We start from the raw sequence: 14,808 nt of genomic DNA on the forward strand, positions 1-14,808 counted from the left end.
TCCAGAGCCCATTAACTGCACATTGAATATTAATCATCATGGTGGATATAAAGTAAGTGGTGATTAATTTAGTCAAGAATGTTTCTTCATAAAACTAAGGCCAAGTCGTTCCATTTTCCAATGGCATTGCAGAACGTGATTAGTCATAATCTTCCCTGCCGGGGTGAAGAATCTGTACCTTCATCCAGGACATACAGTCACAGAATCAGTGACAATGACTGTACCATTCTTGTTCTTTGTTTCTTTCAAGTTGGGCCACTTAAAAGCTTTTCTTTTCTTTTCTTTTCTTTTTTTATTATAGATTCAAGTATTCGAATCTATATTTTCATTCTTAATATTACTTTATCATGAATCTGTTTTCAGCAAGGGCATAGGTGCTGATATAGGTGGCCACTTCTCATTAAGAGAAAGATCAAAATCTGTTTTGGAGTAACAGATTCCCTTGTTCTTGTCTTCCCTTTGACCCAAAATATTTTAGATCATTCTATTGCAAAGTATTCCCTTTTATCACCATATACCCTGTTTTTCAATCACACTATATTTAAGTATGAGAAACAACACAAAAATTTGCCATGAGTCAATGTATTCACTTATGGAACTGAAAGATAATTGGAGGAATCTGGCTTCAGGCCCAAGAGATCCCATTGAGTTTGAACCTCTTGTCTCCCACTGACCAGGCTCTTGCTTTCCTATTCATCCACTCCCTCCAACTTAGCTCTTCTCTCCTTTGCACTAGCATCGTTTCCAAACATTCTCTTATGTCGAGGAATTGCATTAGATCTAGGTTTACAGATTGCCAGAAGCATGTTTTTAACAAACCATTGCAGCAGGGGGGGATGGTTGAAACTGATTATCAAAAACCCTGAGCTTATTTACAGGCTTAGGAACAATGCACCCACAGTGAGACAAGGAAGAAGAAAAGACAAATAGCCTGTGGGTTTTATTACATCTTAAGCGATTAGCTTGCACTGCTTTTATGAATTCTAAGTAAGTTTCAGCTTACTCTTACTTTACGACAAGATTTCAGGCATATTAAAATTTACTCCAGCACAGTGTTATTAAAGAAACAAAACAAAAGGAAAACCTTCAGGGCACTTCTGATCATTCTTTCTTTGCTTCTTTTTCAAGATATGGGAGGAATCATCAGCAACCACAAGCAGTGCTAAAAAGCAAAGAACAAAGAAAAGGGTGACTGTGCAGTGGAATATCATATGCCACAAATTCAAAATGCAACTGGGATACTGTGCACTAAGAATGGTTGTATTTTTTAAAATTAATACAGCCAAATTACTATGAAGGGAAGTACCAGGACTGAAAGAAAAACTTAAAAAGGATACATACATTATGTATAGAATGTATTGTAACAAACAAACAAAAAAGGATACGTACTCCCTTCTCTGAAAAGTATAATCATGAAGTCTTCAGGGCAATAACAAAAAATTATCAGAGCTCTGTACTTCAGTAGTGAAGACCTGAGGTATATGGAGAATATTTTAAGTGATTTTTTTGTCACCAGTTCATGTTGGAAGACGAGTCACATGATCACTTGGGTACTCCAGAAGAAACCAGTCAAAACTAGAACTATGCTGACTCTACTACATGTAGTGTGTAGTTACCGATGAGTGATAATCACAGGTTAGAATACCTCTCAGAGGATATCACACACACACACACACACACACACACACACACACACACAAACACACACAGATGTTGTAAACTAATTAGTATAGCTATGTGAACTTTTTTCTAGCAAATTTTTACATGTTGAAACAACTGAAAATATTTATCCAGACCTAGAGATGAAAGCATTTCATAAGAAAGGAATAATGTGTGGTAACTTACGTGCTCACGAGTCTTGTCAGAAAGGATGTATTCAGTACTATTTTAGTGTCTCCTCCCACATAGAGAGAGCTGTACCAGCCAAATGTGCCTGGCTTCCCTTTGCTCTATTGATCCTCTTCAAATAAGAAGGTATAAATGATAATTGTATTCAGCCTCTTGTCTTTTATACATTTATATTTATGAGAACTGCTCTGTGGTTACCTGCCTAAAGGGATAACATGTGTTTTACTTTTCTTTCTATTGGTGTAAAACGTAGAAATGCATAATTTTCCATTTTGGAAAACTGGAGGGATTTGAAGGTTGTGAAAGTAGCAGTTTAAATTCAAGAAACTGTTAGTTTGGGTTAGCTAAGAACGGAAGTTTTAAGACACACATATTATATGAAAATCGTGTATGTAGCAGAGCCATTATTGGGAGTTTTAGCTGTATAAAGTAAAGTCATGTGGGCAATCTGCCCAGGGGAACCTTATATTAATGCATCATGGTTGTATTTGTATAACTGTTAATTACTTAGTCCTCATGTGTAAGCCTCATGAATGACCACTTTGTTTCAAAGGCATGAGGCCATGTGCTTACCTGGCTTGTGCTTGAAAGAATACATATAGACCTCGAAAATTGTATTAGGCTCTTAAATACAGAGGCCATGTAAGCCGAGCACAAGACTCAGGCCTTACACTTAGCATTGATCTGTTCTTCATGAGGGAGGGTGGTGACATTATAAATGTGTTTATATGAGTTGAGATCTTATTTCCTTGTGGGAAAATATAACATGTTCTTTTCTAACCCAAAACAATTGTGTTCTAGGAACACAATTTAATTACAGGGATTTAATATATATGGCTACTAATTGTAGTCAAGCCTAAGTCTATGATATTAGATAAACGACTTCCAATACTTTTCTATAGAACCAAGGGGAAACAAATTGTTTCAAGCTTAGCCTCATTTTCAAGAGTCTTAACATACTAATGTGGAACATATTCAGAGTGATGCAATTGTAATGGAAAGGTATACAGATGTTGAGTATCTGGATGAAAGAAGACTTTATATGTTATAAGCTTCGTTAATACCTGAGAACAAAACAACTAAGTAAAAATCCTAATGGGAAATCTATTAAAACAATAGAAGAGCTCAGACAAGAAATAATTGGATGCTGACCTTACATAGAGTATTTTGTAGAAGAAGAAGAAATATTTTCAGGTCAACAAGATGGTTCAGGTGGTAAGAACATTTATCAAGCCTGATTACTCAAATGTGTTATCTGTTACTAATGTGGTAGTAAGAGCTACTGAAAGTTGTGTTCAGACCTCTACTCTACATGTTTGCTATAGTAAACACACACACACACACACACAGAGAGAGAGAGAGAGAGAGAGAGAGAGAGAGAGAGGGAGAGAAGTGATATAAATAAATAGTAATTTCTAAAAGATAGTTTAGTAAGTGTTTGCTTTGTAACTCCAAAGACCAATTCCTAGAATACACATTTAATATAAAATCATGGTGATTCAATCTTGTAATTCAAGTATTAGAGAGTCAAAGATTGGTGGGCTACTAGGACACAGACTAGCCTCAGAGAGCTCCAGCCAGTGAGACACTATTTCTCTAGAAATAGGAAGATACTACCCAAGAAATCAGAAATTTTTCTCTGACCTCCACATGCAGACATATATACATATACACCCACATACATGGACACACACAGATACACAAATACATGCAAGAACTATGTGAACAATAAACAAACATGACTGGCAAATACTATAAAAGATTATTTCATTCAAATCCACAGCAAGGAACTTGATAATGAAAAATAAAGTAACACTTACAAAAGAAATCAATATAAATGACTAAAATCAAGATAAGAGAGAAGTGTTCTTCGCATTCTCATTAGAAGTTTAAACTATCATAAGATAATATTCTGACAGAAGTATGCTGACTTCCTAACTACATAAAATGAATATTTTTCAAAACGTGTAAAAAAGTAAGTAAAGATACTCAAGAAAATAAATCTATACCAAGTGAAGAAATTAAGTTAATAATTAAAAATGAATGTCCAAACTCAGATGTCTTCAGTGGTAAATGCTAGCAAACACTTCCATAATGTAGCATCCTAACTACCCAGACACTTTAAGTAAAGAATGGAGGGATTACTTCACAATTATGTAACTAAAAATGTACTGACACTAAGGCCAAATCAGAACATCGTAAGAAAAGAAAGGAGCACAGTCCAATATACATCATGAACTTGTAAGTAGAAATCATAGAAAATTACTAAGAAATTAAAATGAGAAATGTATACTAGAGATTGCATACAATGACCAAGTGGGTAATCTCTTGGAGATATAATTAAGTCTAACAAGTCCCTAAAAGTGAACCAATATCATGTACCATACAGATAAAGTATAGGTATAATGCTAATGACCCCAAAACTGCTTTCAGAGGCAGTGAAAGGAAGGACATAAACTTTAGAGTAGCCTGAGGGATGATGCAAGACCCTACCCCCCCCCAAAAAAAGAAAGAAACAAAAAGCAAAAGAGTGATGTTCTCTGTACCAACAATCATAATCAAAGCACAACATACCTTTACTCTTTATGAGAACTCTATAAGCTACAGACACAAAGTAATTTCCTTGAACTTGCTAAATACATCTAGACGCTATGGCAAGGACAGACATTAGAGTTAAAATGAGTGTTAGGGCTTCCCCCTTGCAGAGCAAGGGTTACTTAAATCAGAGAGGATTTAGAGGCTCTCACGTTTTCATGCCAGTCTTGCACAAGGAAACATGATCTGTCACTCCAGTGGTTATTTTTACCTCTCAGGGTTCACACAAAAAATAAAAGAAATTAGCTCTCCCCTTCTTAGTGTACATAGTATCTTCTAGCACTAAAAGCTAACAAGGATGCATTTTCCAGGTGAATACCATCCTGTTTTCTCTGTGTTCTGTAATTGAATACATGGTGTTTTTAGCAATAGAGTTTTATTGTTGAATTCTGGAGGGTGAACAAGGGGATAAGAGACGGTGGTATATTTACTCAGTCTGAAATGTGACATCTACAGCAAACTCTGTCCTCAAGTGTCAGGGATGAATATGCCAAAGAGTGGTATGAAGCTTGTATCAGCCAGAGGTGGTGAATAAACAGATTAAAAAACAAACCGTTATTTTCCAGATACAGCAGTGATGGTGCTCATACCAGTGTAACAGCTATTGTGACATCATGCACACACACACACACACACACACACACACACACACACACACACACACACAACTATGTGATTTCAAACTAGACAAAAATCTCAGCACACATAGGCAAGGTGGAAACAAACTCCAACCTATCTAAGCAGTAATTGACAACTGATTGCTTTAAGGGGAGGGAATGTCGGTTTTAAGACCATGGCCTCTGGTAGTCCAACAATACCCCAGGAAGGACACACACACACACACACACACACACACACACACACTCAATGCACATACACACGCACATGCACACACACACATGCACACCCCCACACACGTACACACATACATACATTGTATACATACACACACACACACACACACACACATATATATATATATACATATACATATACATGGATTTTACAAATTGGACTTATGTTCTCTTTTAAAGAGGGCACAAAATAATTGAATAGGAAAGGAAATAGACTGGACATGGAGGAGTTTGGATAAGGAAGCACATATGATCAAAATACATTGTATTAAATTCTCAATAAAGACAATTGCTTCAAAATTATAAAAGTGTTAAAAATGAAATACTAGCAAGTCTACATTGGGAGTGGTCTCTACAAGTTCCCTTTCCACATTGTAGGGCATTTCATGGAAGCTGCTGTTTCCTGTGGTTAAATTAGGAAAAGCTCAAAGAAGCTGAGGAGAAGCGCTACCCTGTAAGAGGAACAGCAGTCCCCAGAATATCTCAGACACTGGATCACCAACCAGGCAGCATACACCAGCTGAGATGAGGCCCCCAGCACATATGCAGCAGAGGACTGCCTGGTCTGGGTTCAGTCAGAGAAGATGCACGTAACTCTCAAGAAACTGGAAAGCCCAAGGAACTTAGAAGTCTGGTGGGGTGGGGACAGACACCCTTGTGGAGACAGGGAAGGGGAAGAGGTATGGGATGGAGAACAATCAGAGGGCGCATCTGGAGGGGAATAAAATCTGGAGTGTAAAAAATAAGATTTAAATAAAAATTTTAAAAAGATTACATTGGGAAGTAAACCCTTTTTTTTAATTTTCTGTTTGTTTTGTGGAGTTTATCGGGGAAAATAGTTGTTTGCAGAAGAATTTTAATTTAGGGCAACAAGAGCAAATAGAAGCTTCAGAAAAAGGTGTGGTACATTTACATACCACAGTATAATTCCCCAAAATTTTCTCTTCAGACACAGAGGACCTGCAAAGTGTCAGTAGGAAAACAAAGTCTATAATATATTACTTCAAACACCATAAGGAAGTAATAGATTAAACAAATTCATAAGGCTTTGTTTGTACTGTTCTGTTTTTATAATTCGAACTGACTCAGATTCATTGATATTATAATCAGCAAAGTGAGTCTCACAAGTAGATACATAATGTTGCATTATTCATTTGAATATCTAATAATATCAAACATAGAGAGTGGGTATTTTATAGACAATAGTTAAAGAAATAATGTCGATATTGCTAATATTCCAACATGGAGCAGTTAGCTGTTTTGCAAACTAGGTCTTTAAATTATATGATAGGTAACAAGTTAGAAAAACTAGTTTATCATTGCGGATATGTTTTAGTAAATCTTATGTTGTCATAGTTAGAAAAGCTAAGTATTGTTTAAGACAAAGCTATAATACCTCTGTTTCAGCATCATCTATTTCACATGTATAGATTTTAACAGGTATACCTAACATTCTAGCCCCAACAACTTGTACTTGCTAAAAAAACAAAACAAAAAAAAAAAACAAAACACAAACAAACAAAAAAACGCTCTTTCTTTGCTCTTTAGCACTTTTCTTAAAAGACCTGTTCTTATAATCATAGTCTAAATCATAGTTTTTCACATAGGTGCCAACATAGTCACCAAGAAACAAACTTTTCTATAGTTAGTGTATAATTATATATAGTTATATATAGCTTTATATATAATATATATAGATAGATATAGATATAGTTTTATATACTTAGTTAGTTAGTTAGTTAGATAGTTAGTTAGTTAGTTAGTTAGTTAGTTAGAACCAGAGGTTGACTTTGCATTTGATTTGACACAAATTTGTACCATAAAAAATAAACTTTCCTCAGTTGGTGATATAAGCTTCTTTTTTAAAAAAAAAAAAAAGACTATTAGAAATTGTCAAAAGTTGATTTGCATTCTTCTACATGCTGACCTCCAGTTGAACCAGCACCATTTGTTGAAAATGCTATCTTTCTTCCAGTGGATGGTTTTAGCTCCTTTGTCAAAGATCAAGTGACCATAGGTGTGGGGGTTCATTTCTGGGTCTTCAATTCTATTCCACTGATCTACCTGCCTGTCTCTGTGCCAGTACCACACAGACTTTATCACTATTGCTCTGTAATACTGCTTGAGGTGATTCCCCTAGAAATTCTTTTATTGTTGAGTATAGTTTTCGCTATCCTGGGTTTTTTGTTATTCCAAATGAATTTGCAAATAGCTCTTTCTCACTCCTTGAAGAATTGGATTGGAATTTTGATGGGGATTGCATTTAATCTGTAGATTGCTTTTGGCAAAATGACATTTTTACTATATTAATCCTGCCAATCCATGTGCATGGGAGGTCTTTCCATTTTCTGAGATCTTCAATTTCTTTCTTCAGAGACTTGAAAAATCAACTCACAGGTTTCCTACAATCTATCGAGAAGACAACGCTGAGCTGATTGATCAGTATAGAGCAGAGATGCACAGCAGTGTGACGGTGGTTCAAACTGGAAGCCCTGGCTTGAAATGAACCTAAGTGAAGCCCTTTAAAAGAAAGTTTGGTTCACACTGAGGTCCACATCAAAGCAGAACCAATTAGAACTGGTGGAAGCATTCAAAGAAGTTAACTCATCAAAATCACATTAGAAGTTTAAATGAGCTAGACCTTTTCTTCACATTAACCTTTGTTGTTGTTGTTGTTGTTCTTGACACCTGCTCAAAAGTTCATTGTTCGGTGTGGAATAGATGGGTCTTTTGAGAAGTTTCTGTAATGAGCAAACTAATTGTCTGGTCAAGAGTGCCTTAAGGTGTAGAGTGATGATAATGAAGGTGGTTGGGGAGGACGGTAGAGGTACTGTCCTAGAGAAGGTGTGAGAAGGAAGTCTTTTCCATCCACTGCTCCTGGTTGAGGATACTGACTAACAGTTACTTTCTTATTTGTTTCTTTTCCTCTTGGCCCTAGTAAAGACTGATTATTCTTTATCATCAGACATTAATTGACTGTACTTTTCATCTAGGAGTGGGTCTGGAAATATTTTCACCTACTGGTTTGGGTGTGTTGACTGGTATTTACCAAGGTGAAAGTTTTGTTTAGTCAGCCATATTGTCGATATTCATCGGCACTGAATCCCTATCATATATATAAAAGACACTGTCTTGAGCTGTTGTGCTGGATCTCTGACTCTTTTTTTTTAAAGATTAATTTATTTATTTTATATATAAGTACACCATAGCTTTCTTTAGACACATCCGAAGAGGGCATGAGATCCCATTACAGATGGTTGTGAGCCACCATGTGGTTGCTGGGAATTGAACTCAGGACCTCTGGAAGAGCAGTCAGTGCTCTTAACCGCTGAGCCATCTCTCCAGTCCTGGATCTCTGACTCTTACAAAACTTTCTTCCCTTTCTTCTACAACGATCCCTGAACAGATGGTGAAGTATTTGCAGTGTGGTTATACCAAATGGGCCTGGGAATCCCCAGTCACAAACTCTTTCATTTTGGCTGGTCTTTTGTCTCTGTGGCAGCTTATATCTAGTGCTAGGGGGCTGTGCTGTACATATGAACTCACAGAGACTGTCAGAGAACAGACAAGACCTGTAAAAGTTCAAACCAGATAAATACAAGCATGGAGAAGGAAATCAGGCACAAATTCACACCCCTAACAAAGAAACTCATTTTTTGCAATTAATAACTGCTCAAAAAAAAGGAAAATCATCTCTATTCAATGGAGTGTGATTGGTATATAAACAACACCCTAGTGCAGACACCATGCTCAGCAGTACTTAGGATGAAACAGACCGTGTGTGTGTGTGTGTGTGTGTGTGTGTGTGTGTGTGTGTGTGTGTGTGTGTAAAATTAAAATATATAGAGAGCAAAGTCCTTTCTTAGAAAGAGATAAAAGATAAAGGAAAAGTATAGAATTCTATTTCAGGCCTTTTTCTTGGTCAAATGAATACAAGAAGTTTAAGGAATTTCATTCCAGAAGGTGCTATCCATGCAGACCAGTAGATGAGTGGCACTGGAGACCAAAGTCAACAGTTGCAACTTGGTACATAAAGTCCCCAGAAGGTACAGGGTGACGAACACACTACATTGTGTCTACATCGCTTTAGGGACAATTATTTTGAAGACTTCAACTGCCACGTTTTACCATGAGATTATGAGCTTCAGTCTCTATTATCAGAATGAAAACAGAAGAGACAAGAAAAAAAAGTCATGTACTAGAGAGCACCACCAAGTACACTAATCTTCACACTGGCAGCCTGCATTTGCGTAACATCACAGAAACCCTGATTTTCTGTGTATGTCTTTATAAAAATGTAGAGTTCTCCTAAGCAATCAACAAGAGTTTTGTTTCCACCCTGAAAATAATTGTCTGCTTAATGCAAAATAAAAAAAAAAGAACATGTATTCACTGAAATTAATCTACAAGTTAAAAATAGAAAGGAAAACGGTCTGCAATTTCTAATTTGCCATTAAAATCAGTTATGTAAGATTAGAGCTACTTCAAAACTATAACATTTTAATTTTGAATAACCAAGCTCCTGTTGAATATTTACTTAAAATAAAAGACAGTCTTAATGACATTTAAGTTAATTTCACTTGCTTAAAATTTAACTAAAAAAACTCCTTGTTATTTTAATCCAGTTATAATTGGTATGAAGACATAATTGCGATTTTAAATTAACTTGCCTTTTACCTTCAGGGACAACATAATGAAAGTAATTTTGCAGAAAACTGACCTTTTCTGTACTCTTCAGTAACATTTCCTCACCAAAAATGAATCAATATAACTTGAGTCAAGAATCTGTTTCCAGAAGAAAAAGATATGCTTTGTTAGCAAGAATTTCATAGCCTTTTTCATAAGTGTATTTGTAATATAGATTCAAATGTATTTAACTCATACTTAATGATAATAACAGATGAAGCACCAATGTTTTAGCAATACTTTCTTGTAGCCAGTCACTCTCCCAAGCAAGAATTGGATAGAAATATAATATACAGTTTATCCCTTTAGATTCTATTTATGAGTGAACTTGCTTGGTTCTAGAATTTTATTATCACCATTTAATATATACATGAATATGTGTATAGGACAGAGGCATTCCCACTCTATTTCGTGGCCTTGTTTGTATATTATTATTCTGATTTAAGATTGAACATCCTATGGTATACTTCAGGCTGTAGTCTTTTGAGTTTTTATATGTCTATTGATTGCCCTCCAAGTATACATTAGAGACATGGCCCATAATTGTTACAAAGTACTAGTTCTATTAACTTTTTCTCAGAGTTGGAGAGATAGTTCAGTGGTTAAGAGCCTTTGGTGCTCAATTCAGAACACAAGGGTTCAGTTTTTACCACTCCTGCTGTTGGCTCACAACTGCCTTTATTTCTAACTCTAGAGAATCAATGCCATTTTCTGGTCCCAAAGGACACCAGCACACACTCTCTCTCTCTCTCTCTCTCTCTCTCTCTCTCTCTCTCTCTCTTCTCTCTCTCTCTCTCTCTCTCTCTCTCTCTCTCTCTCTCTCTCCATACACACACACACACACACACACACACACACACACACACACACACACGAGGATATTCAGTATGTTTGCCAGAAACTAAAGTCACAGACATAGTATTAGAATCAAAGCTCATGAAAGGAAGAATGTCACACAGGGTAAATTTAAAAGTCTAAGATCTCTGAATCAGGAAAAAGAAATATAGGCTTCTTATTAAAATACTATATAATCTGCAGTTTAATACAACCTATGCTGGTATGTTCACTTTTATATGTGACCAAAATATGTGTATGGAAATCAGTGTGGTACACAGCAGCTTAAGTCTCTTTGATTCTGCAGAAGCAAATTCACATTTGCTGAGGAAAGTCTGTGAACACCTTTGAAATAGAATATGGTGGGGAAAACAACAAATCCTATCACGTGGTCAGAACTGTGACATGTCATAAGGTCTGAGCAGATCCAAAGAAGAAGATGGACCTTTATATAGAGACAGGTCTAAGTGGATCCTATGCTGTCACATAATTCCTTTTGAGCAGAGGAACTTTGACACCTTGGTCAGAGGAAAAGATCTGAAGACGCAAGTGGAGCTCAACAGATGCAATTCTGCTGAAGTCAAGATGAAAGGCGAGACCGTGTGTGCTCAGCCATGCTTAAAAACCAACAAGGCAAGGAAACCGATTTGTTTCCTAAGCCCTAGTCGTATCTTGAATTAAAATAATAGAAAACCTGGAAAAGTCTAAGACAATATGCAAGATGATGTGTTTTCGCAACAACAAGAATTAAGGCAATACTATTTTTAATAACCTCCTTTTCTGCTCTCCCTCCTAGCTTGGACTCACATTTTTATTCTTAAACAAGCATATATGGGGTGGTTCATGATAGCAGAGGACTGCCTTGCCTGTCTTCGGTGGGAGAGGATGTGCTTAATCCTGTAGATATTTGTTGACCCAGAAAAGGGGCAGGCTAAAGTGGTGGGGGAGTGTGGGGGAGCACCCCTGAAGCCAAGGAGAGGGAAATAGGGTTAAGAACTCAGTGAGGAGGGATCAGGAAAAGGGACAATATTTAGAATGTAAAAAAAAATAATTTCATTTACAAAAATGCATTTTAAGTAGGTAAACTATGTTTACCCACCTGAAGCATATAAAGTGCGTTCCAAATAAATCCAACTTTTCAAAATTTGGGACTGCATAAACACATTTTTCTACATAATAACAATGCTTCCTAAAGTACAACTTCAGTTGCTTTAATTAAAGGAACATTACTGTAAAATGAGCAACACACCCACTAATCTTTTAGATTTTTTTCCTAGTAGCTAGAAAACTGCTCTTCTATCTGAAATGGTTCAAAAGCATAGCAGCAAATACAGAGGCATAACAGTTTATTCTAAAGCAAATGTAGATTTGTGGCTTAGGGCTCTCCTGTTCTGTCTGAAACATTTTAAAAAATGTCCTTGTCTATTAGTCATTATCCCTATGAGAAGAATGAATGCATGCCTGAGTTTCTTGTATAATTGTAAAATGATGTTATCCAAATGGCAAAGTATATAGTAAGGAAAAAGAAGAAATTGTATGAAATACACATAGACACACATACACGCATTAATTACATCAGTGCTCTCCCATGTGTTGGGGGAAAGGATTTAACTCCTTGCACAAACTCAACATTGTGTTGGCAAGACTATTGGATCTACTGAATTCCCATCATCTGCAATTACTGTATTATTAACATGAACAATAAAATTGTTAATGTTAGACAGCATTGTATGAGGTGAGGAATACACTAAAGAAACACAGGTTTCTAGTGTGAGCAAAGACTTTCACTGCATGAAAATAATATGATTTTTAACTAAAATAATAGATAAGTTTACTTTCGGCTGAAGCCTTTCCTAAGACAGATGTTTTTATATGGAGAATGATGGTTTAGCTTTTGTTCTTTTTTTCATGTAACTTGTTAGCATGATGCCCTGGCACCTGAGGGGACATTTAGGACTGTTCCATTGCAACACTTGAGGAGATACAAAAAGAGGCCAGTCTGTCTCTCGACCCACTGTTCCTTTATTGAGATCTCCGGTAGGCTGTCTCTGCTGCCCAGTTTCAAAAATGTGTTACCTTATGAACTTACTTTTACTCTGGTAAGAAGGTTCATTAAACATAGAACTTGATAATAGTAAATTAGACTTAAAATTTGAACTGGAAAGGCTAAATGCAGAGAAACCAAAGGTGGTTATTTATATTGCACTAGCTTTAAAATAAATCTTACCATCCATATAGGCATTAGTGAGCATGGGAATCACTGCCCTCAATGTATTGTTTATCGTAGACTCCCGAAAATAGAATGTTTTACTTTCATTTATTTATGAGTTACTCATAATTAGTTATTATCAAAAGTTAAATTTTCTAATCAGGATAACCTGATGTTTACTTCCTATTAAATAAAATGCTATTTTCTAGGGAAAAGAAAATTGGGAATTGTTAATCTAGAATCAAATGCAGTACCAGTTGTCATTTATTTTACACACTCTAGTGTAATGTTTTCATAAGATATAAAGAAAACATTTGAAACTAATATGATTGACTGATAGAAAAAATACAGCAAAAGACACCCTGGTTTAGAGAGTTCCATGTTTTTAAAAAAGCCTCACTGGGTTGAGGTGCTTTCTGGGTATGAATGATCTGAAATCAAAGGAAAGTAAGAGGGCTCATGCAAACTTCAATGTGCCCAAAGGTATACTGTCTTAGTTACAGTTTGTATTCCTTAACAAAACATCATGACCAAGTAGCAAACTGGGAAGAAAGGGTTATTCAGCTTACACTTCCACATTGTTTTTTTTTTCTCTCCAAACGAGTCAGAACTGGAACTCACACAGAGCAGGAACTTGAAGGCAGGAACTGATGCTTACTGAATTGCTTTCCCTGGCTGGCTTAGCTTGCTTTCTTATAGAACCCAGGACTACCAGCCCTTCCAGGATTTATAAACTTAGATGATTAATTTCGGGTAGCTTTCAACTCTTCATATATAAAATATTAATGAAAATCTTTTAAAGTGAGCATGAAGGTTCATCAGGTAATTCGGTGTCTTATCAAGCTCCTGATCCTAGGAACCATGTAGTAGGAAAAAATTAATTCTAAAATGTTGTCTTCTGACTGTGACACTTATGCTGTGACATATGAGTTCATGAGTTCCCACAGAAACACACACACACACACACACACACACACACACACACATACACACACACACACTCCTCCACCACACCAACATCATCACCACACACATATACAATGGAACGCAAATTTTAAGTAGTTTTTAAAGTTATAAAAGCAGTTTGGGATTTTTGTATGGCTTTTGGTTGATGGATTTTCCTATTCTGAAAAGCTTGAAAAAAATGCTCCTTTTTACATTGATTATACATCAATCACATAGTAGCAAGAACAGTATAGATTTATGAGACTGTGTTAATATTTCATATATCAATTAAAATATTCTGAGCCTCCTATTAAACAAATAGAGTAAACTGTTTAAGAATAAGATAAATACATAAGTTTATAACAAATCTGTACAGCTTTAATGTAATTTAGAACTAATGCTACAGAAATAGGTGAAGGAAAATCATACATTACTGTATTTTGGTCATTTGTATGCATTTCCACTGAGAATACAGTCATTAAAATCTTGTTTGGGAGGTTGGTTTTAATTTTTGGTTTTTGGGTGTTCTGGTGGGGAGTAGTGTGTAGACTAGGCTACTGTCATGCTTATTGAAGAACAGCTATGAATGACCTTGAACCTCTGATACGCCTACCCTCATCTCACAAGTATTGGAATTATAGACTTGCAACTGAACCAGACATGAAAGCATGTTAACTAAGCACTGTTCTGACTGAGCTATATCCAGCTTCCTTATCTTTTTTTTAAAGAGAACATCTCTTTGAGTCAGGCCAAGTGGTGATTTAATGAAGGCTAAAGCATTCTTACTTAAGCTTTCCTTGGTGCCAGATGAACCATGAAAGACAATGTTCATTTTTT

This window comes from Rattus norvegicus, chromosome 13 (genome assembly GCF_021556685.1).
Source record: "Rattus norvegicus strain SHRSP/BbbUtx chromosome 13, alternate assembly SHRSP_T2T, whole genome shotgun sequence".
Classification (NCBI taxonomy): domain Eukaryota; kingdom Metazoa; phylum Chordata; class Mammalia; order Rodentia; family Muridae; genus Rattus; species Rattus norvegicus.